Raw genomic sequence first — 23,120 nt, 5'->3', positions numbered from 1 at the left:
AAAAGGAGATCTTATGGTAATATTATAGTAAATTAAAGGAGAATTAAACTATAGTTTAACTCAAAAAGCCTTTTATATGTATTTATACACACACACACACACACACACACACACACACACACACGCCCCTCCCCAACCATATATTTGCCTAAAAGGTTATTTTGCTGAGAACTCACACAAGGCAAGCGTTCAGAGTTCGGAAGAACTGGTAGAAGGACACTCTCAAGATCTCTCTAAAGAAATCTGGTATCAATTTTGAGACATGAGAAACACTAGCACAGAACCAGTCAGCATGGCATGCCTGCATCAGAGAAGGAGCTGTGTTCTATGAGCATAACAGAATTGCAGTCAAAAGAAATATGAGATGGCAAAATGTAGAGATATCTCCATTCCAAATGTTCATATGGGCTGTTTGTACGTGACCTATGGTAGAGCCTTCTGAGCTCACACTGGTCTGATCAGCCACTGTCAGACACACTGAACACTGACCCCTAACATTATGATGTCATTTTGGTCCTCTTCAAATATGAAGGACAACAGCCAATGTGCTGAGACAATGAATATGTACACTCTTAGAGAACACAGCCCATATCCTGTGCACAGTGCCTACAGTGAGATGAGGAACTGAGAACTTTTGGTTTTCATTTCCTCTCTCCCAAAAGTCAAGTACAAACTATCTATCATTTATGCCAAAAAAAGCAGAACCACCAGTTTTAAAAATCTTTAGTTCTAGCCTACGAAACCACAAGATGGTGCTGTTCTACAATAAAAGTGTCATTTTTTATAACATTTTCATGAATTTCTAAGTTTTTCTTTTTCATAGTAGTGAGGAAGAACGTAGAAAAAGGATTTCTTATTTCTATCATCTATCAAAATTGGGTCATGACCCAAAAATAAATCCACGAATTGATCTGTTTGATTTGATGGAATGAGGATATTGAATTGATTACATATTTTTAAAATCTTACTCTTTTGAAACATTAATTTTTAAGAATTGGATTGGTATTTAGGTCAAACTAGGATTTTTAGTCTTGACTAGGAAATAAACAATTAATTCCTTTAAGAGAAGCTCCTTGGATGGAATGAATTAAAACCATGGAAAACAATGAAAAATAAAAGTGATTTTAAGGAAGTCATACCTAGAACAAGATTTGAAAAGGGAATTTTAAATATTTAGTTAATTTAATTCAAGGAATTAAAATATTTGATGGAAAGGATAAAATTTAGGTTTAGGTTTTAATTTCCTAAAAATCTAGAAAGTCCTGATAAATCGCAACAATAGAAATTAATGAAATTCAAAATGTATCTCAAGATAAGATAGTCAAGAATCTGGTGGCACATTTCCATCTTCCCCATGACAAATAAACTCGTACTTCTAGTGCTCTTGGTAATATTCAGACTATAGAAGAAAAAACTGGCAGGGGAAATGGGAAGGGTCAAGAATGAGAGCTGTTTGGTGTTCAAGGTTAAACTGGCTGTCAAGTGGAAAAAAGGATAAGACTTTCTCCATTTGGCCCCAGAGAGCAAACTTAGAAAGAAAGAAGATGGAGAGAGACAAAATGAAATTCGTTGTAAAGAAATACTTATTAACATTTGCAAAAGCTGTTCAATAGTAGAGGTCCTAAAGCCAACTCTGGATGATCACATGGGTGGGATATTGGAGAAGTTTCTATTCATTTGGAGGAGGGAACCTTCAAGTGTCCTCACAAATATTTTTGATACCATGACTTCAGCCTATTAAAGCTAAAAGGGTAAATAACACAGATAGTGAAATTAAAAATACAAAGAAAGCTACCTAGATTAGATTCAAGGATAACTGATCAAGAAACATCTATAAAGAACAAAGAAAAAAATATTTACTTATACAATGCTGCTTACAATGATCAGTGTCATTAGAAAGTTCAGGATCTATAACAAACCGAAAGAACACTGACAATTTGAGGGGTCAGGCCACTATTTGAACAAACAGTGGAAATTAATATAGAATATATAGAGATGTACTTCGCCATTCTTGTATTTAGTGGTTCTTTGCTCTAACAATGATGCTATGGAGAGCAAATATAATACAAATGGAAACTTTGCTGCCTCTTATGATTTTAAAATAACATCACTACTGCAGAATGATAATTACAGTAGGCATGTTCAAGAAGCTATACTTAATGATGCTGTAAAAGGAAGGGCTATGTAACCACTCCCATTCTTTCACACAATCACAGTATCCTAAAATTTAAAGGGTCCTCAGAGCCATCAAGTTTAACCTATACTTAAATAAGTATCCTTTCTACAACATATTCAACAAGAAATAATTTAGCTCAGCGTTGGCAAAGAGGAGACATGCTTGTAGACCCCACACTCAGGAAGCTGCTCTGTTCCCCCTCTTTCCAGCACCAGAGGAAATTTTTTGCATGTCCCACCCCTCACTCCAGTCACCAAAAGCAAGCATTTTCTCCCTCAACTCTTTCCAGGAATCCTGGGGGCTCACAGACTGCTTGAATTTGTCCTCTGGGCACTGGAACTCACCTACAAAGGCAGCCCAATTCCACTATTCAATGTATCTAATGATTGCAATTTTTGTTATTTATTATTTTTAATTTAATATTTTTTGCCAATTATATGCTATAACAAAATTTCCACAAGTTTTCTGAAGTTGTGTTATCCAAATTTTCTCCCTCCCTACCCACTGCTGGAGCTGGCAGACAATTCAATCTGAGTTATACATGTAATATCATACAAAACATTTCCATATTGTTCAATTTTGTAAGTGAATATGATTGCTATTTTTATGCTGAGATTCAATGGCATTCTGTAATTCCAGATCATTGATCCTAGCTCTCGCAAATAAACAAAAAAATCAATAAACAAGCATTTATTGAACACCTATTGTGTGCCAGGCTCCATGCTGAGCACTGACCAAAGAAAGACAAAAATAAAGCAGTTCCCCTTTCCAGGACCTTACATTTTACTGGAGGAACAACACATATATATGTAAGTAATTCAACAAAAGTGATCAAAAAATTACAAGGTAATGGAGAGGCATCAGCAAGTGTAGGGGAAGGGCAGGAAAAGCTTTATGGCAAGGGTGGCATATAAATTGATTTTTGAAGAAAAGCAGGGATGCCAAAAGGGTGGGGGTGAGAAAGTATATTCCAGGGATGGAGAATGGATGGTGATAGGAGGCAAAATGACAAATGCTGAATGGGCTATAAATATATTGGAACCTATACATTCTTTTCTTCTTTCCTTGATCTCCTTGGGAAGCAGATTCAGGCGGTCTATATATAGTTTTATAACTCTGGAAATGATTCAAAATTTCTCTCTAAAATGGCTGGATCGGGGGCAGCTGGGTAGCTCAGTGGATTGAGAACCAGGCCTAGAGATGGGAGGTCCTGGGTTCAAATCCGGCCTCAGCCACTTCCTAGCTGTGTGACCCTGGGCAAGTCACTTGACCCCCATTGCCTAGCCCTTACCACTCTTCTGCCTTGGAGCCAATACACAGTATTGACTCCAAGACGGAAGGTAAGGGTTTATAAAAAAAATAAAAATAAAAATAAAATAAAATGGCTGGATCAATTCATAGTTCCACAAAAAATGTGTGTCTCCATTTTCCCATATCCCATACATTTGTCATTTTGCCCTTTCATCATTTTAGCCAACCTGATGAGTATCCTAGATGATGGTATCATTTCTCTAATCAATAGAGATTTAGAGGGGGCAGCTAGGTGGCTCAGAAGATTAAGGTCCAGGACTAGAGATGGAAAGTTCTGGATTTAAATCTGGCCTCAGATACTTCCTAGCTGTGTGACCCTGGGCAAGCCATTTAACCCCCATAGCCCATATACCATTCTTCTGCCTTGGAATCAGTACTCAGTATTATTCTAAGACTGAAGGTAAGGATTTTTTTTTTAAGTGACTTAGAGCATTTTTCCATATACATAATATAGTTTTTAATTCTTCATCCCAAAATTGTCTGTTCAGAGGGTGGAGTCAAGATGGCAGCTTAGTAGCAGCAAAAGCCAAAACAGCTCTGACTATCCTTCCATATCATCTTTAAAAAGTGCTTAAAAAAGACAGGAATCCAAATCCAACAGCAAGACGGAGTCATAGGGCTCGCCCATTGAACACAATTTGAAAGGTAGGCAGAGATACCTATTTTCACAGGATAAAGGGGAACCTGAATCAAAACCGCACACAGTGCTGGCTGAACACTTTGGTTCTGCGATTGGGTGGAAGTTACTTTGGGATACCAGGATGGGGCTACACTAGCAAAAGAGCACTTCAGACCAGGCCCTAGAAAAACAGTCTGAAATGAAGTCCAAAAGTCCATTTGGCTGGACCTTTTCAAGCCTCTGTAGCTGCACTGACGTAGCCCCAGGGAAAATTAACTTCCTCCCTTCACTCTCTTTCACAGGAGAGCTAGATCTGGCTGATCACTTCCTGTAAGCAGCCTGGGTGCCAGTTCAATCCTGGAATTCAGCCTGGAGGAGCTCACTCAGACAGCTTCCTTGAGACAGTCTCATGGTGACTTGGATAAGACTGACTTTCTTTTCCCTTGGGCTCAGGGAGGCCCCTTTGGCCAAGACCTTAACTTCTGCCTGGCTCAGACTGAGCTGGAACAGTATAATTAACTCTCTCTCTCTCTCTCTCTCTCTCTCTCTCTCTCTCTCTCTCTCTCTCTCCCTCCCTCCCTCCCTCCTTCCCTCCCTCCCTCTCCTCCTCAATTCCTTCTCTCTATATTAATTAAAATCACCATAATTTCCAGCAGGCTTGGGTATTTTATTATTTGAGATTTCCCCTGGCGACCAATTAATTTAGATTTGAAGTCACAACTATAAAATTATCCTTTACATTCCTGAAGACAAGACTGGATTTAAACAGAAAATCTGATGTCCAACTGCATAATTCAAGAGAAGCATAAAAAGGTAAATGAGAGAAAAAAATTTAAGGGCTTCAATAAGATCAAATTATTTATATACCTATATGGAAAAATGATATCTGTAACGCTTCAAAATTGTTATCATTTGTAAAGGGTAAATAGTATGGTTAAGACTGAAAAAATCTAAATTTAAATGGTTGCCAAGGGAAATCCCAAATAATAAAATACCCAAGTCAGCTGCCAAATTTTTATGGTGATTTAATAACAACAGGAGGAAGAAAATATTAGAGGGGGAGAGAGGGAGAGAAGGAAAGAGGGAGAGAAGGAAAGGAGTTTAACTCAGAACCACTCTGACTCAGGCTGAGTCAAAGTGGGGGTTAAGGCCTTGGAGAGCCAAGGCAGTGAAAGGGGTCAGTCCTTATCACTCACGTGACCGATCTGAAGGAAAGCTGTCTGCAGGGCTCCTCCGAGCTCAAGCTCCAGGATCAAACTGCACTCTAGCCCTCTCCACAGGAAGTCACGAGAACTCCAGAGACTGCTCTCTACCTCACTTTCTGCATCTCACATGTGCCAATGGTGGCTCAAGCTTGACTTAGGACAGCCCAGAGGTCTGTCCTTTTTTGCACATGGCTGTTAAAGGCCATTTTCTCAAATAATTAAATCTTGAGTTTGATGCAGACCTTCCTAATCTTGCTAAACTAAGAAGGAAGGAGAAATGTAGTTTCCAAAACCTGATTCCATTATTCCAAGTATCTCTATTGTTATTGATCAGGAACTAGCTAAATCAGATCTTCTAAAGAATGGTCTGATTAGGGTGGAATCGTTTTGAAATTCACACATTATAGTAGTTGGAAATATATATAGAGGATGTGGTAGTAAGCTGTTCAGGATGACATGTCAAAAAAACTAGGGGTAAAAAAGAAGATTGTACTAGAAGAAATGGAAAGAGAAGTAAAATGGGGTAAATTATATCACTTATATACTTATGTGGCAAATCTTGGTTTGCTAAATTGGAAAAAAATTGATGCCAGACTGGGTATATCTATCTTATTTTTTTAAACTCTTAATTTCTGTCTTGCTGAAAACTCAAGGATAAAAAGGCAAGGACTAGGCAAAATGATTTGCCCAGGGTCACACACCTATAAGTATCTGAGGTTAAATTTGAACCCGGGTCCTTCCCACAACCAGGTCTGTCTTTCTATGCTCTGTGCACCTAGTTGTCTCCCTGGATTTATCTATTCTTAATAAAGGCATAAAGAAATGAGTTTTTTCACTAGTTACCTGTTGGCCAGAATATGAAAAATTCTTTTCAGACTGGGAGCTGAAAAAAAAAAGAGGAGGCAAATGTGAGATTTTACCATCACCAGTTTCACCACAAAATCAAACACAAAGTTGATAACTTTATTCTTAATTTCCTTGCCCACTCTAATTTAGAGATGGTGTAGACACCACGCTTTTGATTTACAACTTTATCAGTTACCTCAGAGTTGCCATTACTCGGGTCACAATGGCTCATTCCTTTCCCATGAATCTCTCAATTACTATCTTGTCCAAGACCTCACTTATAGGACACTCACTTCATACTTCGGGTGAAGGTGGGAAGAGACTGCAAATGTCTCCTCCCCATTCATTCAGTTTATGGTCAGGTGTTTCAACTCTGCCAGTGCTGGGGCCCTCGGACAAGTGGGCTCCTTTTCCCCGGTCTCGTGCTCAACCCCGAGCGCTCCATCCCCGGACGCAAACCTCCGGGTCTTACTAGAACCACAATCCCTTCCCTCCCTCCCCATCCCCTCGCCCCTCTAAGTATTTATCCTTCCCTCTCCCGCATAGCAGAGCCACTTAGAAACCTTTCGTTGTTTTTCTAATTGGGCCGCCCCTCCCGAAACACCCCCTCCCCCTCAGCCCCAGACCACCGGAGATCCCAAAGCGCTTTACCGCGGTTCTCAGGATCAGCCTTTCCAAGGCATCCCGGTAGCCCTCTGGGATGGAGGCTGGATCACGTATTTGGGGAGTGAAAGAGAGGAGGGAGAGGGTCGAGTCTACCTGCCGGGGTCGAAAGGAGGGGGGGCAGAGAGCCCAAGGGAAGGCTAGACAACGCTGCCACTCAGCCCCTACTCAAAAAAGCAGCAGTCCCCCAGCTTGCTCTAAACAGGAAGTGGCAACTTGGGCGGATCGCGGAGGCCGACGGGGAATGCAGTTCTTCCTTCTGGCTGTCCTCGGACTTCTCGCCCCTCGCGGACTACAGGCCCCACAAGGCCTTGCGGAAAATCTGGACTCTCTTCGGAGAGGTAGTCTTCGCCTGGTTCCAGAATATGGATTTGGGTGGCTTTTCTGTCTTAGGCGACCTCTCCTTCCTATCTCCTCTGGAAACTGTTTCGGAGCCCTCTGGAGGGACTCTGGTCTCATGCCAATGGGGTACTGGACTTAGGACCCCAGGCCCGGCCTCTTCTCACATGATCATAGTAAGGCTGCTGTCACATGCCTCTTTCCCACCTCCGAGAGCAGCTGCAGGAGCTGGTTTGCAGTTCCGAGGGTTTGGCAGGCTTCTTGTCTTTTTTTCGAAATAATTTGTCCGACTAGTAGAAATGTCTCCTTCCCTGGGATTGGGTAGGAATAACTCGACAGTAATGAAGCTTATCTTTTAACGGACTGAACATCTGGATCCTACAAATATGTGGAAAGTACTCAGAAGACACTGATCCGTGTTTGAGAACTGTCTGTTAAGTGACTTGGAAAAACTCTTTTGGGCCTCAGTTTATTCAAAAATAAAATGTGACATTAGAGCTAGACCTAGTATTCTTAACCTCTTTCTGTATCATAAACTCCTATACTAGGGAAGCCCGTTTAAAGCATAAAATGCACAGGATTACAAAGTATAGCAATTAAATATGTTTTTAATCTTTTTTCCCTCTTTATCTTCAGTTCCATATTCTCTCTCAAATCTGTTCCCCTATCCCACCCTTTGAGAAGGCAAGAAAAATAAAACATTACAAATATGTATAGTCATGGGAAATTAACTCCTGTATTAGCCAGTTTCCCCCAAAAAAGCAGGGGAAAAAAGAAATATTTCAATATGCTCAAGTTCCATTTATATCTGGAGATGGATATGAGTTCTTTATGAGTCCTTTGAATTGTGTCAGTTATTGTATAAATTGTTTTCCTGGTTCTGCTTACTCTCTTTAAATAGAGTTAATACAAATCGTCCATACAAGGAGAAACCAGTTATGTTAAAATATAAAATATAACCCTCCCACCCCCAAGATAATTGCTAAGATCTTTTCTGGCTCTAAATACTACTATCCTATGAAGACTCTCTACCACATTTCCTCATTGAGATATGGCAAGTTCAAAGTTTTAACAATTTTAACAATTACCAGCCCCTTATGGCCACCTTCATTCTCCATTCTTGAGAGATGACTTTGTCTACTATATTATCTGTGAAGATACCAAGTACTCTGAGAGCTCTTTCAGCTTCTCCTTCTTAAAATATTTGTTTTTACCATTTTCCTTTTATCCTGTCTCTGAGATAAGTGCCCCCCCCCTTTAAAGCTAAGCCCAAAAAGCTGTTCTTGAACCTTGAAGTGTATCTACTTAGCACTTAGCTAGCCATTAAGTAAGAGAGTTCACTAGTCTTACTAGAGAAAGCTCACACCTCCAAAGGCCACCCCCCCACCCCCACCCCAGTGCTAGGCAAATTGAAAGGCTGCAATTGGTTCCTGTGAAGAGGGAGAGACAGGAAGTGACATAGAAAAAGGGATATAAAAAGGCAATCCCAAGGACTGATTCATTCATTCTGCAATGGTGAGCCAGGCTGAAGGGAGACTCTGGGAGGTAGTCACTTTTTCCTGGATGCATCCTGGGATGGAGCATTATGTACTGGAGAGGCTTGTGAATGAGTGACTTGGGCTGAAGTAAGAGGCTTGCATTGGTGGACTTCTGACTGAAGACACCACTGGGACTTCCATGTGGAGACTGTGACTTGAAGGAGCCCTTGCAGGGTGCTGAGCTGAACTTCACTGGAGCAGCACTTAGGCTGGTAAGCCAGACAATTCTCTACCTCCTTCCTATATTTCTCACTTTAATATCTCTACCTTGTTGTAAATAAAACTAACAGTTTCTCAGACATAAGGGTTAATATTTTATAAATGGCAATCACAATCTTACTTTTCTAACTCTCATATTTAGTAAAACCTAATTTTACACTGTAATTGGTTAAATTTAAACTTCAGCTCTCCTACCTCAAGTATTTTTGCTAACCTTGAGGATGAAGTGAGAAAGAAAAGTTGTTGGGATTGTTATCATTAGCTACCAAACTATCATTCAAAGAGGTCTGGTTTGCTGTCCAAAAGTCCAGGTTTCTGACTCTTGAACCAAGCTCTAACAATAAGTTTTTCTTAAGTCCTGTGGGAAAAGGTGCTAACCCCAATTATCAAACATCTAACCAATCCATTTAGTCCCTGTGCCTCTACTCTGTAAACCAGTCATTTTGTACTTAATCTCATGATGTCATTTACCCTGTTCTTCCTGTTCCTCACTTCCCTTTCCTTAGTAGTTTCTACTTTAAAAGACTCTCAAATGGGCTTTGGGCATTCTGTTACCACATTACCTATAGTGTTATGATGGTCCTCTAGTCCCGACCAATTAACAATGAAATTATAGACTTTGACTCCTCTGGTTTATTTATTCTTACTCAAAGATCTATCTTGATTAGACCTGTTAAAAGAGTTTTCTTAATCTCTCCCTTTTTCTCTTTAAGAGGCAAGGGAGCAAAAAGATTTCTGAGTAAGAGCCTCCCTGCTATGCAGGCTGTTGATGACAGTTAGGATGGTGTGGCTGAGAGTTGATAAGTGAGTTGCTGGCAGTCTGAAAAAGGCTTTTGTCTCTGGGTAATCTAGGAAGAGGAACAGCAGTTTCTGGCTTTCTCTCTGAGATTGGCAGTTTTTGACTGAGTGGCAGTTGGGGATATAGAGAAATGGGTTTAAGGCCTTAATAGCCTTATTGATTATTGATCAGTTTAGGTAGGTAGTTAGATAGTGGGTAAATTCTTAGATAGTCAGAGTAGGAGAGTAGGCTGGGCCTGGCCTGGCAGACGACACTGCCCACAAAGGCAGATAGATTTAGGGTTTTTTAGAAATTTAGTAAGGATTGGGATCTTAGGTATAGGTATAAGAAGAGTTCTCTCACTTTCCTCCTTTCTGTTTCCTATCTGAACTTTTCTCAAAATAAACTAAGTGTTTTGTGTTTTACCAAACAGCTTTCCTGACTTTTGTTCAAACGCCTACCAAAAATTTAACCCTTCACAGCCTGTAACCTTTCTGGTCAGAGTCAGAAGTTCTAAATCTTGTGGTTTATTTAATCTGAGTTGTGGCTCCTCTATTGAGTCAGGGGTCAATACCACCTTTGCATTGGTATATCAAATATCAAAATGTCTGTTGATCAGATTTAGAGGGTTTTATCAATTGCTTCATAGAATTTCTCCACCACTGAAACACTTATTCAGCACCCCACCAACTCATTTTTCAATACTCTGACATCTGGTTTCTGCCTCTACTACTCAAATTTTACTTTCAAAGATCTTCCTAAGGCTATCTGTGGGTGTCTTCTTTTTCTTAGGATAAGACCTTGTGAGCTCTTGAAAGGCAGCTATAGTCTTTCCTCTGTCTAGACACCCAAATAGTGTGGTATCAGCTACCTGAACAGTTGCAGCAACAACAGTAACTGCTACAGAGAAACAGACTAGCTAAGAAGGAAAGAACCTTCCAAAGATGCAGAAACTACCAGAAAAAGGAGGGCCCACTTAACACCGATCTTGCTGTATTCTTAAGAGGAGAAATGTAAAGTGAGCAACCAGGTGGCAAATGTCCCAGTGAGCCTTGTGTGAGAGACATTTAATCATTCTAGGATTCTTTATTGCTCAGTGTTCCTATTCTGAGTGGTATGCATTTCTAGGTAATCTACAGAATAAAGCTGGTTTTCTCTGCCAGCATCTTATCAAGTCTCCTGTCTGCTCATTAGAGTGATTTGTCAGGGTTAGCCTCCCCAGAATTCTGCTTCAAATAGATGGGGGCTTGGTCTGGGATTCTAGAATGATAGGAATGCCTCAGTTTGCCCATCTGGCCAAATTTGAATCCTTCTATATGCTTCTAAAAACCCCTTTGAACAAGAGAGCAGATAGGGACTGATAGAAGCAAGAGAAGAGATTCAAGTCAACATCCATGGAGACTGTTCAATTGTGTAACTATCAGGGAGTTGTGGGAAGGCACATTCCACTTTCTTTAAGCTTGTACGAATGAAGGTCAGAGAAAAGCAGCTGAGCAGAAAGCAGTGCAGTGCTTGTGTATGTGTGTGACTTTAAAAAAGAGATAACTGAGAGGAAGAGACAAGTCAAGAGAAAGGGAATTTCTAATTGGCAAGTTTGAGATGATAGTGGAATGATACAGCTAGGTGAGATAAGGTAATAAAATTGTGCTTCTAAAGGGGGAAAATCCTTCAGCTTTGAATACCAGGTAAGAATGATTAAGTAATCCGAACTGGAGATCTTGTCAGAAGCCTGTGTATAGTCACGCCAATTTCCTGTAAAGATACAAAACAGCTTAAAGTTGCACCTGAACTGGTTAGTGAGGTTGTGAAACAGAAGGGAGTATTGATCTGAACTGAGATAGCAGCAGGTGGAGAGCAATAATTGCTGAATCCAAATTAATCATCAAGGTAGGAAGTTCTTCAGAGGTTAGCTTTGTATAAACACAGGGTCTCTTCTTGCTGAGGTACTTGAGGGGAAAAGTCCTAAGCAATGAGCAAGTAGAGGTAAGGAGCTGGACAACTGAAAAATAAAAATTGTTTTTATTTTGGAAGACAAGCAGCGAGAAAAATGGCAAAGAGATAGGGCAGTTCTGGGCAGTAGGCCAAATTGAGCTGTGGTGAAGATTAGAAATTTCAAGATAGAGAGCACTCTGAAAACATTGAAGTTTTAGTTTAATAGAAATCCTAAATTTTGTAGACATTTGGAAATTAAGCTATGGCTAGAGAGCAAAGACCAAAATGTTAGGGAGAAAACTAAGGAAGAATAGAGAGGGTAGCACCACTAAGATGGAGAATTAAATTCACTAGTAGACCCTGAGTAGCTCTGGGGGAGAAATGGAAAGTCTTTCAGAAGCAGAGAGAGAATGAGCAGGAATGCTCCCCTCAAGAACAGAACACTCCAGATTTTAGACTTTTAGATAAACATGGCAGCAGTGTAGACGTAGGACTCCTTTCCTCATCACCTACCAACATAGACTACCTCAAAAGGCCAAAAGAAACCAAATTTATATGAACAAAGGGACTCCACAGTAGGGCACAGCATTGAAGGTACATGGGATTTGGGCATTTCCACACTATAAGGGGGTGAAATAACTTCCACCAAAACGCGAGCTGATCAAATCTCCCCCAACACACACACACACAGAGCTAGTGAGCTAAAGTCAGAGCCAGTGCACTAGAATCAGTGAGCGAGTGAGGGGCACCTCTAAGTCCTTGGCAGTTGATTAAGACTGCCAAAGACCTATCCCTGAGAGCAGCTACACCTAAGACCCCAGCAGGCTGAAGAGCACAGACCTTGGGCATGTGTGGAGAGAGTACAGAGAAGGGTAGCAAGCAGAATAAGCTGCAGAGTCTCAAGAGGTGGCCTCAGGCAAGAACCTTATTTCTAAGCTCCATACACAGAGAGCCTGCCCTCCTCATTCAGACTTCTAACAGGAAAGGGAAGGAAGAGCCAGCATAGTGATGAAACAATGACCAGGATAAACAACTTCCCAACACCAAGAAGAATAAGAAGAAGGCATTGACCCTGGATAATTTTTATGGAGGAAAAATCCAGCCTACACAGGAAATAGCAGAAGAGGATGTACAAATAAATGCATCCAAACCATTCCAAAAAATGGAAATTGGCCACAAGCTCTTGAAGAATTTAAATCAGAGCTCATGAAAAAGATGGAAGAATTTTGGCAAGAAAAGTGGGAAATAGTTCAAAAAGAAAATAATAGTTTAAAGGACAAGAAATCCAAGTTGGAGACTAAAATTAAACAATTTTGAAGCCATGAAAAGCAGGATAGGCTAAGCCAAAAAGGGAACTCAAAAGATTATAGTGGAAACCAGTCTTTAAAGAGCAGAATTAGGTAATTGGAAGCCAATGATCTTGCAAAACAGTAAGAATTAATAAAGCAAAGTCAAAAGACTGACAAAATAGAGGAAAACATAAAATATATAACTGACAAGATGATAGGCCATGAAAACCAGTCTTGAAGAAGAGACAATTTGAGAATCATTGGTCCACCTGAAAATTCAGAAATAAACAGAAATCTTGACATCATACTACAAGAAATTATCCAAGAAAATTGCCCTAATATTCTTGTACAGGAGGGCAAAATAGACATTGAAAGAGTTCATAGAACACCCTCTGTACTAAATCCTCAAAAGACAACCCCCAGGAATGTAACTGTCAAATTCAAGAGCTTCCAAGCTGAGGAGAAAATTTTACAAGAAGTCAGAAAGAGACAATTCAGATATCAAGGAGCACCAATCAGGATTACACAAGATCTCACAGCTTCCACACTAAAGTACTGCAAGGCTTGGAATATAATATTCAGAAAGGCAAGAGAATTGGGTCTTCAACCAAGGATCACCTACCCATCAAAACTGACTATATACTTCCAGGGGAAAGTATGGGCATTCAACAAAATAGATTTCCAAGTATTTGTAAAGAAAAGATCAGAACTAAGTGGAAAGTTTGATATCCAAATACAAAAAACAAGAGAAACATGAAAAGGTAAATAAGAAAGAGAATGAAAATGTAAAAAATTTTTTATTTAAATTTTCTTCTTTAAGGTCTTCAATAAGATCAAATTATTTATATTAATATATGGAAAATGTTATTTATAACTCTCAAAAATTATATTCACTATTATGGTAATCAGAAGAGTTATTCATAGGTACAGGCTAGGGTAATAAATTGTCTAAGTTGATATGCAAAAAAAAAGAAAAATGGAGGGGGTATAGAAAATGGCACCACAAGAAACTTGAAGGAATAACATAAATAGGGTAATCTATATCACACAAAGAGGCACATGAAAAGGGGAGGGGAAGAATATTATTATAAAAAGGAGAAGAAGAGAGTGCTAATAGGATATACCTAAACCTTACTCTCAGTGAAATAAATTCTGAGAAAGAAGAGCATCTACTTCCATTTGGGGTATAGAATTCTATCTTACCCTACAAGGAAAGTGAGAAGGGAAAAACCAAGGAGGGGGGAGTAGGGTGGGGAGTACAAAAAGGAAGGGAAGGAGAGGGGGGAGGGAACTTAACAGACCCTAAAAAAATAAGAAGGGAACAAAAACGGAGGAGGGAGAAAGGGAAGTATAATAAGGGTTGTAATTAGGGGGACTAATTAAAAGCAAACCACTGGATTCAAAGGATATAGTGAAAGAAGAAAGGGCAGAAGTAGGAGAGGATATCAAAATGTTGGGGAATACGCAAGTGGCAATCATAACTCTGAATGTGAATAGGATGAACTCACCCATAAAATGAAAGCAAATAGCAGAGTGTATTAGAAACCATAATCCTACCATATGTTGTCTACAAGAAACACACATGAGACAGGTAGACACTCATAGGGTAAGGATCAAAGGCTGGAGCAAAATCTATTGGGCCTCAACTGAGAAAAAGAAGGCAGGAGTTGTAATCATGATATCTGACAAAGCCAAATTAAAAATACATCTGATTAAAAGAGTTAGGAAAGGCAATTACATCCTTATAAAAGGAAGTGTAGACAATGTGGAAATATCAGTACTAAACATGTATGCACCAAATGGTATAGCATCCAAATTTCTAAAGGAGAAACTAGTGGAGTTGAAGGAGGAAATAGACAATAAAACTGTACTAGTGGGAGAACTGAACTTTCCTCTATCAAATTTAGATAAATTAAACCAGAAAATAAATAAGAATGAGGTAAGAGATGTGAATTAAATCTTAGAAAAATTAGATTTAATAAATATATGGAGAAAAATAAATAGGGGGAAAAAGGAATACACCTTCTTTTCATGGACTCATGGTACATTCACAAAGATTGGGCATGTACTAGAGCATAAAAACATGGCAAACAAGTGCAAAAGAGCAGAAATAATAAATGCAACCTTCTCAGATCATAATGCAATAAAATAATAATTAGTAAGGGTACCTAGAGAAGCAAATTAAAAATTAATTGGAAATTAAATAATATGATTCTCAAAAAATTTTTAATTAAAGAACAAATCATAGAAACCATAATTCCATTGAAGGAAATAACAATGATGAGACATCCTTTCAAAATCTATGGGATGCAGCCAAAGCAGTACTCAGGGGGAAATTTATAACCTTCAGTTTATATATTAACAAATTAGGGAGGGCAGAGGTCAATGAAATGGACATGCAAATTAAAAAAAAAAAACTAGAAATTGAACAAATTAAAAATCCTCATGAAAACTAAAATAGAGATCCTAAAAATTAAAGAAGAAATTAATAAAATTGAAAATGAAAGAACAATTGAATTAATAAATAAGTCTAGAAGCTGGCATTTTGAAAAAACAAAGAAAATAGACAAAGTACTGGTCAATCTAATTTTAAAAAAAGGAAAGAAGAAAACCAAATCAACAGTATCAGAGATGAAAAGGGAGATCTCACCTCTAATGAAGAGGAAATTAAGGCAATCATTAAAAAGTATTATGCCCAATTACATGGCAATAAATGTGGCAATCTAGGTAATATGGATGAAAACTTACAAAAATGTAAATTGCTTAGATTAACAGAAGAAGAAATAGAATACCTAAATAACCCCATATCAGAAAAAGAAATTGAACAAGCCATCAAAGAACTCCCTAAGAAAAAATTTTCAGGAGCAGATGGATTCACAAATGAATTCTATCAAACATTCAAAGAACAACTAATCCCAATATTATACAAACTATTTGACAGAATAAGCAAAGAAGGAATTCTATCAAATTCCTTTTATGACATAAATATTGTACTGATTCCAAAACCAGGCAGGTCAAAAACAGAGAAAGAAAACTACAGACCAATCTCCTTAATGAACATAGATGCAAAAATCTTAAATAGAATACTAGCAAAAAGACTCCAGCAAATGATCACAAGGGTTGTTCATTACGACCAGGTGTGACTTATACCAGGAATGCGAGGATGGTTCAATATTAAGAAAACCATCCACATAATTGACCACATTAACAAGAAAATCAACAAGTCACTTGATTATTTCAAAAGATGCAGAAAAAGCCTTTGACAAAATACAACACTCATTCCTATTGAAAACATTAGAAAGCATCAGCAAACATCATTTGCAATGGGGATAAATTAGAAGCTTTCCCAATAAGATCAGGAGTGAAACAAGGATGCCCATTATCACCTCTATTATTTAACATTGTACTAGAAACACTAGCAGTAACAATTAGAGAAGAAAAAGGAATTGAAGGTATTAAAATAGACAATGAGGAGACCAAATTAACACTCTTTGCAGATGATATGATGGTCTACTTAAAGAATCCCAGAGAATCAACTAAAAAGCTAGTGTAAATAATCAACAACTTTAGCAAAGTTACAGGATACAAAATAAACCCATTAATTTCATCAGCATTTCTATATATTTCAACACATCTCAGCAGCAAGAATATAAAGAGAAATTCCATTTAAAAATCACCCTAGACAATATAAAATACTTAGGAATCTATGTGCCAAGACAAACACAGGAATTATATGAACACAACTACAAAACAATCCACACAATTAAAACTAGATCTAAACAATTGGAAAAACATTGATTGTTCATGGGTAGGACAAGTTAACATAATAAAAATTACAATCCTACCAAAATTGATTTACTTATGTAGTATCATACCCATTGAATTACCAAAAAACTTTTTAACTGAATTAGAAAAAAAACATAACAAATTTCATTCAGAAGAATAAAAGATATTAATTCTAATAATTTCTTCTCACATTAACATGATATTATTTTTCTCTTGGTGCATTTTTGACTTGTTATTGTGAACTTTTTATTACTCCACCCTACTTTGTCTAACAAAATCAGGAATGTCTACACCCATACTTAAGGATTAAGTATCTAGGAGGATGGCCTCTGATAGACATGTACTAGCAAATGACAAATCAGAAACAGCTGACAGACCCCTGGGCTGTCCTAAGTCAAGCTTAAGCTACCATTGGTACAGGTGAGACGCAGGAAAGTGATGTAAAACTTTCTATATATTTCGCGTCACTTCCTCTCTCCAGCCTCTTTTGCAGCAGAGAGGTGCCTGGCAGCAGCTTACTGAGCATCTTGGCATCTTGGTGTGGTGGCAGCTATTGTCCAGTTTAGTGGTGAGTTTCCTTTCATACCAAACTGGAGGAAGCCTAGTAACCTAGTTCAGGTGGGGTGCCTTCTCTGAACTCTCTTGGAATTTAGGTTTATTTTTTCCTCCTTTACCTTCCAAACACTATCCACTTAGAAGCCTCTAATCTTCTTCAGAAACTTTGTGGAGGAGGACTTTGAACTCCTCCTGGCACAGGCCAGACGGGTGAAATCCTATACCCTTTCCCCCTCTCTTCTCCTTGATTTCTTCCCTCTATATTGATTAAACCACCATAGATTTCCAAACTGACTTGAGTATTTTATTTGGGATATCCCCATGTGACCAAAAATCAAACTTAGATTAGGTCATGACCCTAAATTATCCTTATATTGTATTGGATCTCCTTATACTCCAAATCTGTAAAATGATAGAATCTTCTAGGCACTGGCCATGAGAATTGCTGGAAGCTCCATAAAATAAAAGTTTTTGATCAAGAATTGCTTGAGAATTTTGCTCAAGAAACATATTTAATAAGGCCCATGACACACATGGACTAAAAGGGAAATTGTTAGCTCAAAGATGACCATGAGAGTCCAATATAAATGGATAACTATCTAGCATATAGACGATATGAGGGAAATTCCTAATGTATATGAAACATTTGCTCCCCTCTCAACCTTTCCTACTTTTAGAAACATTATGAAATAATATAATTTCCATGTCTAGATTTAAAATATTTGTCTCATTTGAATGAAAGATCTCGTCAGTTTTACCTTATATAGCTAAAGAGACAGTATCTAGCCAGTTTTTGGATTAGCCCAGAAAAGACTGCTCTCTGAAATGCATTCAACTATGAACAGGAGGCTTTTGATTAATTCACTTAATAAAAGTATCTCTTGAGCTAACCTTTGATTAGAATGAAAGGAGACTCCTTAATGGGAGTGTTTAAAGAGGGGCTGAATGGTTTCAGGAATATAATTTTCCAGGGTTCGTGGAAAGTCAGGTTATACCATGTAATGAATCAAGTTGTTACTTGAACTTTATAACCCCATCTTATTATGGAATCTTGACTTTTGATCTGGGAATACTATAAATTGTGAGTGAAAATGTTTTGGTCAAAAAGATTTTGAAAGAGGATGGATTTCAGTCCTTTTGGGGTTTATTTCTAAGTGTAAATACTCTTATTTATTCATTTATTGATTAATTTATCTGCTTACCTATCTATTTAATTTGTCTTTTGCACATTTCTGCCTAAAATGCAGACATTAGCTTACTACAAATGAATCAAAACCTAGCACCTATATAATGAAAATGGAGTCATTAACAATAATCCCTAAAAAAGAAGGTACACAATTATTTTTGGAAAGAGAATGGCAATCGATTAACAAATGATATAATACCTAGGCCCACAGGGTTTTCCTTAGATATGAACCTACCAGGCCTATCTCATAGCAGAAGGAGAGGAAATAAAAAAGAGAAAAAGGAAAAAAAAACGTGATGATTGGTACTCTGGCCCACCAGAAGAATAGCTTTTATATTGACCTCTGCTCCAGATATTGAGAAGCCACCAGGCTCTCTATTCTTCTGTACTTCAGCAGAGAATAGAACTAAAACAGAGAGGAGAGAAAAGAGAGACAGACAGACATAGAGAGACAGAGACAGATAGAAAAAGACACAGAGTGAAGTTAGAGACTTGAAGAGACTGGTAAAGGAAAGACAAAGAGATTGAGACAAAGACAGAGATTAAAAACTCTGATCCTCAGACCAACTGGAAGAGGAGACGACCAAGATCTAGAAAAAGAATACAAGAGCAGGACCAACAGAGCTAGAATTCCATGTGATGGAAAAGGCTTTTCTCTCATCCTTATTATATTGTCCTTTATACTACTATGCTCTCCTCCGTTCTCCCTTCCAACTTAATTTATCAGGTGTAGTTTCAGCCACAACCACAGTAGCACCATTAACAACTATGAAGGCCAAGCTTCAGATCAGGGGTACCTGAACTATGGCCCAGCAGGCCACATGCAGATTTATTTATTTATTTTATTTATTTATGAGGCCACCACACTTCTAGAAGGGGCACGTCTTTCATTGGTGGTCAGTGAGATGAGCACTGTATGTGGTGGTGCCTCAAAGCCTGGTCTCACTAACATATAGTACTACTTCTGGTGACATCATCCTTTGTGTGGTGCCTTGTTCTGAGAGTAACTGAAGGAGTACGAGGCACCTCACAAAGGATTATGTGGCTGCACAATGGAAGACGTCAGCATGGTGAGCAGTGATCTGGGGGAAGGGATTCCGCACTGTGTATACTGTTGCCCAGTATAGTGGTGGCAGTGATGGACCTGTGCAAGGTGTGACAGAGAGGCCCATCACAGCCAGCACTGCAGCCTCTGCTATCCCAAACAGCGCTATACAGGTTTGTTCATAGTTTTTTTTTAATAGTCCGGCCTTCCAATGTTGTGGCTCAGATCCTCTGTTTAGCCTGAGGGAAAGAAAAGGACTGGGAGCAGAGCCAAGAGGAAGCAGCTTTCATGGCCAATAAACAAGGGAAGAGAGTCAAATCAAGAAAAATTTCTAGACCTTGTCTTGAGCTCTATTCACTGCTCCTGGTCAGGTAAGATCCTGGGTCTTCTGGGGTAGATGCTTTATACTGTCAAGCACTTTTATAATTTGAGCACTAGACTAAATGCTGGGGAAACAAATAGAAAAAGTTAAACACAGGGAATACTAACCAAGTATATGATTTAAACATAAAGTGTATAAGTGGAGATTTTGAACCCTAGACTTCATTCCCCAGAAGTCCTTGGTATTTCCCAGAATTCCCTATAATCTTTTCTGTGTCTCCACGTTGATGAGGTCATGATTGGTATTTAACTGACAATAATGCCTCCCACACGCTCTCTCTTCCTTTGCAATGATGCAACAAGTATAGTGGTAAGGTGGGGATGGCTAAAATGGCTAATCAGCCATGGGCACATGGTTTTATTTTGTATCCTCTTTATTCCTTGATTTCTAGTGATCCTTAATGCATCTCTTAAAATATAATATTATTATTGAGATTTAATTTTAACTGTTACAAAAGGGTGACATCATAAACAAATTAGAGGATTAGAGAAGATATTACCTGTCAGATGTATAGAGAAATATTCATGACCAAACAAGAGAAAGTTTCACAAGAAGTAATTTGTTACATAAGTACATAAGTATTACATAAGTAATTGGTTACATAAAATTAAAGAGGTTTTGCACAAACACAGTTAATTAAGGTAAAATGAGAAGGGAAGCAGGAAAATTGGAGGGAAATCTGTAGCAAATTTCTCTCATAAAAGTCTCATTTCTAAGATATATAGGGAACTGAATCAAATTTCCAAGAAATAAGACCCATTTATCAATTGATAAATGGTCAAAGTCGATCAACAAATAGTTTCCAGGGGAAGAAGTCTAAGTTATCAATAGCTGTATGAAAAGATACTCTAAATTACTAACAATCAGAAAAAATGCAAATTAAAACATCCACCATATTAGCTAAGTTGACAAAAAGGAAAAAAAAATAAATGCTAGAAGGGCTCTGGGTAAAAGGCACTTGAGTGTACTTCTAGTAGAGCTATGAGTTGCTGCAACCATTCTGGAAAACAGTTCCCGCCCCCCAGATCTGTTAAATTTTGCATCCCTTTTTACCCAGCAGTGCTTCTACTCTAGGTCTATACCCTGTACAGAGAACAAAGAAATAATAAAAGGACCCATATATACAAACATATTTGCAGCAGTTCTTTTGTGATACCAGAGAGTCGGAAACTGAGGAAATGCCTATTAACTCAAGAATGGCTGTACATGAGTATGATGGAATACTATTGTACTAGAAAAGATGATGAAGGACATAGCTTCAGAAAAATCTGGGAAGACTCATTTGAACTGAAACAAAGTAAAGTGAGAAGAAACAGGAGAGCGATTTTATAATAACAACATTATTAAATAAATGTTAAAAAATCCCAGCTCTTAAGGAGCTCAAAATAGTAGCTTTCACCTTGCGCATAAAGTAGAGCTACTAGGAACTATAAAGGATAATTTAATTAAGCTTCTTTATAACTCTATATGCCCTACATGTAATCTAGGTAGATACTCAGCATTATAATAAATTGTAATGATAATAAGTAACAGTTCCAGTTAGGAAGATTGAATGAATAAATGTGTATAAGAATCAGTAATCAATAATTATAGTAACTTAAAATGAATAATAGAATTCCCTAGAAATCTCTTTTCCAAGTGGAGTTTGCCTTCACTGTCTTGGAATATGTCTAGGTGTTTCTAAGACTGTGGGTCCATAATATCTCATTTTAGCTTTGAAGAAATCACAGGATAACCTTGTCTTTTTCACATGTATGGACAGGTGTCTTGCAGAAGGGAGGGTTCCCATCTCCCAGGAGTAAAGGAATAGAGAAGAAATTACCTGTCGGGGCTATAGAGAGGAGAAACACTCATGACAGAACAAGAGGTAGTTTCACAGGAAGTAAAATGGAGGTGATTTGCCTCCAATGGAAGACTGACCTCCAGAAGAAAGTCCCTGCATGTCAGACCTTTAAACTGAATTTGTATAGTCTAGCTCTTTTGCATTAAGTATAAATACCAGTCAATTGACAAATTTTGGGTCTCAGACAATACTTGGTAAATCTACAGACCACTGATTCATTGATATGACTTGTGCATTTATAATAAAGTCAGTTTTGTTCAGAAGATTGTTACCAGTATTTTTATTTTACAGAAGCAATTAATATTCTGTGGTAACCAAACTAATTTGGTCACAGTGACAATAGAAAAGAAAGGATAGCGAAAGCTTCCTGAGAAAATTGAATCTAACAACTGTTGGGCTGTTGCCATTTTGAAGAAGAAAAAGGCATGGGAAAAGGCATCTTGGAACCCTGGAATACTGTGGTTCTCTGATTCTTTAGATAAGGAGAGTGGCATGGGAAATGGTGATGAGTAGTCATTAATTTATTGGATTTTACGAGAAATAACTTATATGTAATACCATAATCTAAAATATTTATTTTGCCATATCATATAATTTTAAAATTTATGGTAGAATTGAATTTGATATGATATAATTTGGATTCAATTTAATAGACTGAATACATTCTTTTTTTTTTTTTGAGAAATCAAAACAGCTTTAATAGGCAAACTCAGATTAAGGTTTTACACTGCAAAAATACTTTATTTTCTATGCTGTGTGTCTGAAAAGATGTAAAATCAGATTTTTGACATTCAAATAATTGAAAATGCCTGAAAGAAAGGAACTGGCACAAGAGAGAGAAGCAAAGAATTTGCCCCATTGTTTACTTTGTAAAAGTGGCTTTTCTTATACTGGGTTTTGCTTATGAGAGCAGCCACACCTTTGTGTGGACTATCCCATGAAGGGAAAAGGGATGCGGAAAGCTGAAAAGCAGCCTTTGTTGCTGGTCACTGTGTATCCTTTAGGTAGAAGGCCACCATCTCTTCCACAACAGTCCTTCTATCAGACTGGCTGCCCCCTTGTGCTTTTCCCAGCAGGAAGTCCCCAACCATGTCCGCCACAGCATCTCTTGAAGATTATCTACTAAGTCAGAAAGGGGTTGTGATCTTCACGGGCAGAGGAATCAGCACATTGATGAAACTACAGATCCCTGAGAGAATCCCATTTCTGAAACTGCCACCATCTTTGCCACCTCATCATCTTACTCCTGGATTACTGAAACAGCCAGGAGGTTAGTCTCCTTGCCTAGCTTCTCCCTACTCCATTCTATCCTCCACTCAACTACTAAATTAATCTTCCAAAAGCTTAGGTCCAACCATATCACTCTCTATTCAACAAACTCCAGTGGCTTCTTATTATCTCCAGGATC

The 23,120-nt window shown here is 38.2% G+C and overlaps 1 protein-coding gene and 1 long non-coding RNA gene across 6 annotated transcripts in view; one reads left to right on the top strand and one right to left on the bottom strand.

Moving 5' to 3' along the window:
- Positions 1-7,652, bottom strand: part of SLC38A9 (solute carrier family 38 member 9) — a 123,619-nt gene extending 115,967 nt beyond the window's left edge. For 3 of the 5 annotated variants that reach the window (XM_056824908.1, XM_007486322.3, XM_056824910.1), the window contains exons 1-2: positions 6,809-7,652; positions 6,155-6,194 (exon numbers count right to left, since the gene is read on the bottom strand). The gene's annotated coding sequence lies outside the window, so the exon portion shown is untranslated. Of the gene's footprint in view, positions 1-176; positions 1,076-6,154; positions 6,195-6,808 lie in introns of those variants that run through there. The other 2 variants (XM_007486323.3, XM_007486324.3) reach the window with 2 other exon arrangements.
- Positions 7,653-16,816: 9,164 nt separating this feature from the next.
- LOC130458543 (uncharacterized) lies at positions 16,817-21,973 on the top strand. Its single transcript, XR_008917950.1, has 2 exons — positions 16,817-19,858; positions 21,632-21,973. It is a non-coding gene; the product is annotated as an uncharacterized LOC130458543 (long non-coding RNA).
- Positions 21,974-23,120: the final 1,147 nt, after the last annotated feature.

The sequence above is a fragment of the Monodelphis domestica genome, chromosome 3, assembly GCF_027887165.1.
Source record: "Monodelphis domestica isolate mMonDom1 chromosome 3, mMonDom1.pri, whole genome shotgun sequence".
In the NCBI taxonomy this organism is placed as follows: Eukaryota; Metazoa; Chordata; class Mammalia; order Didelphimorphia; family Didelphidae; genus Monodelphis; species Monodelphis domestica.
The sequence above is the reverse complement of the archived record's forward strand: the minus strand, read 5'-3'. Positions and strand labels throughout refer to the sequence as shown.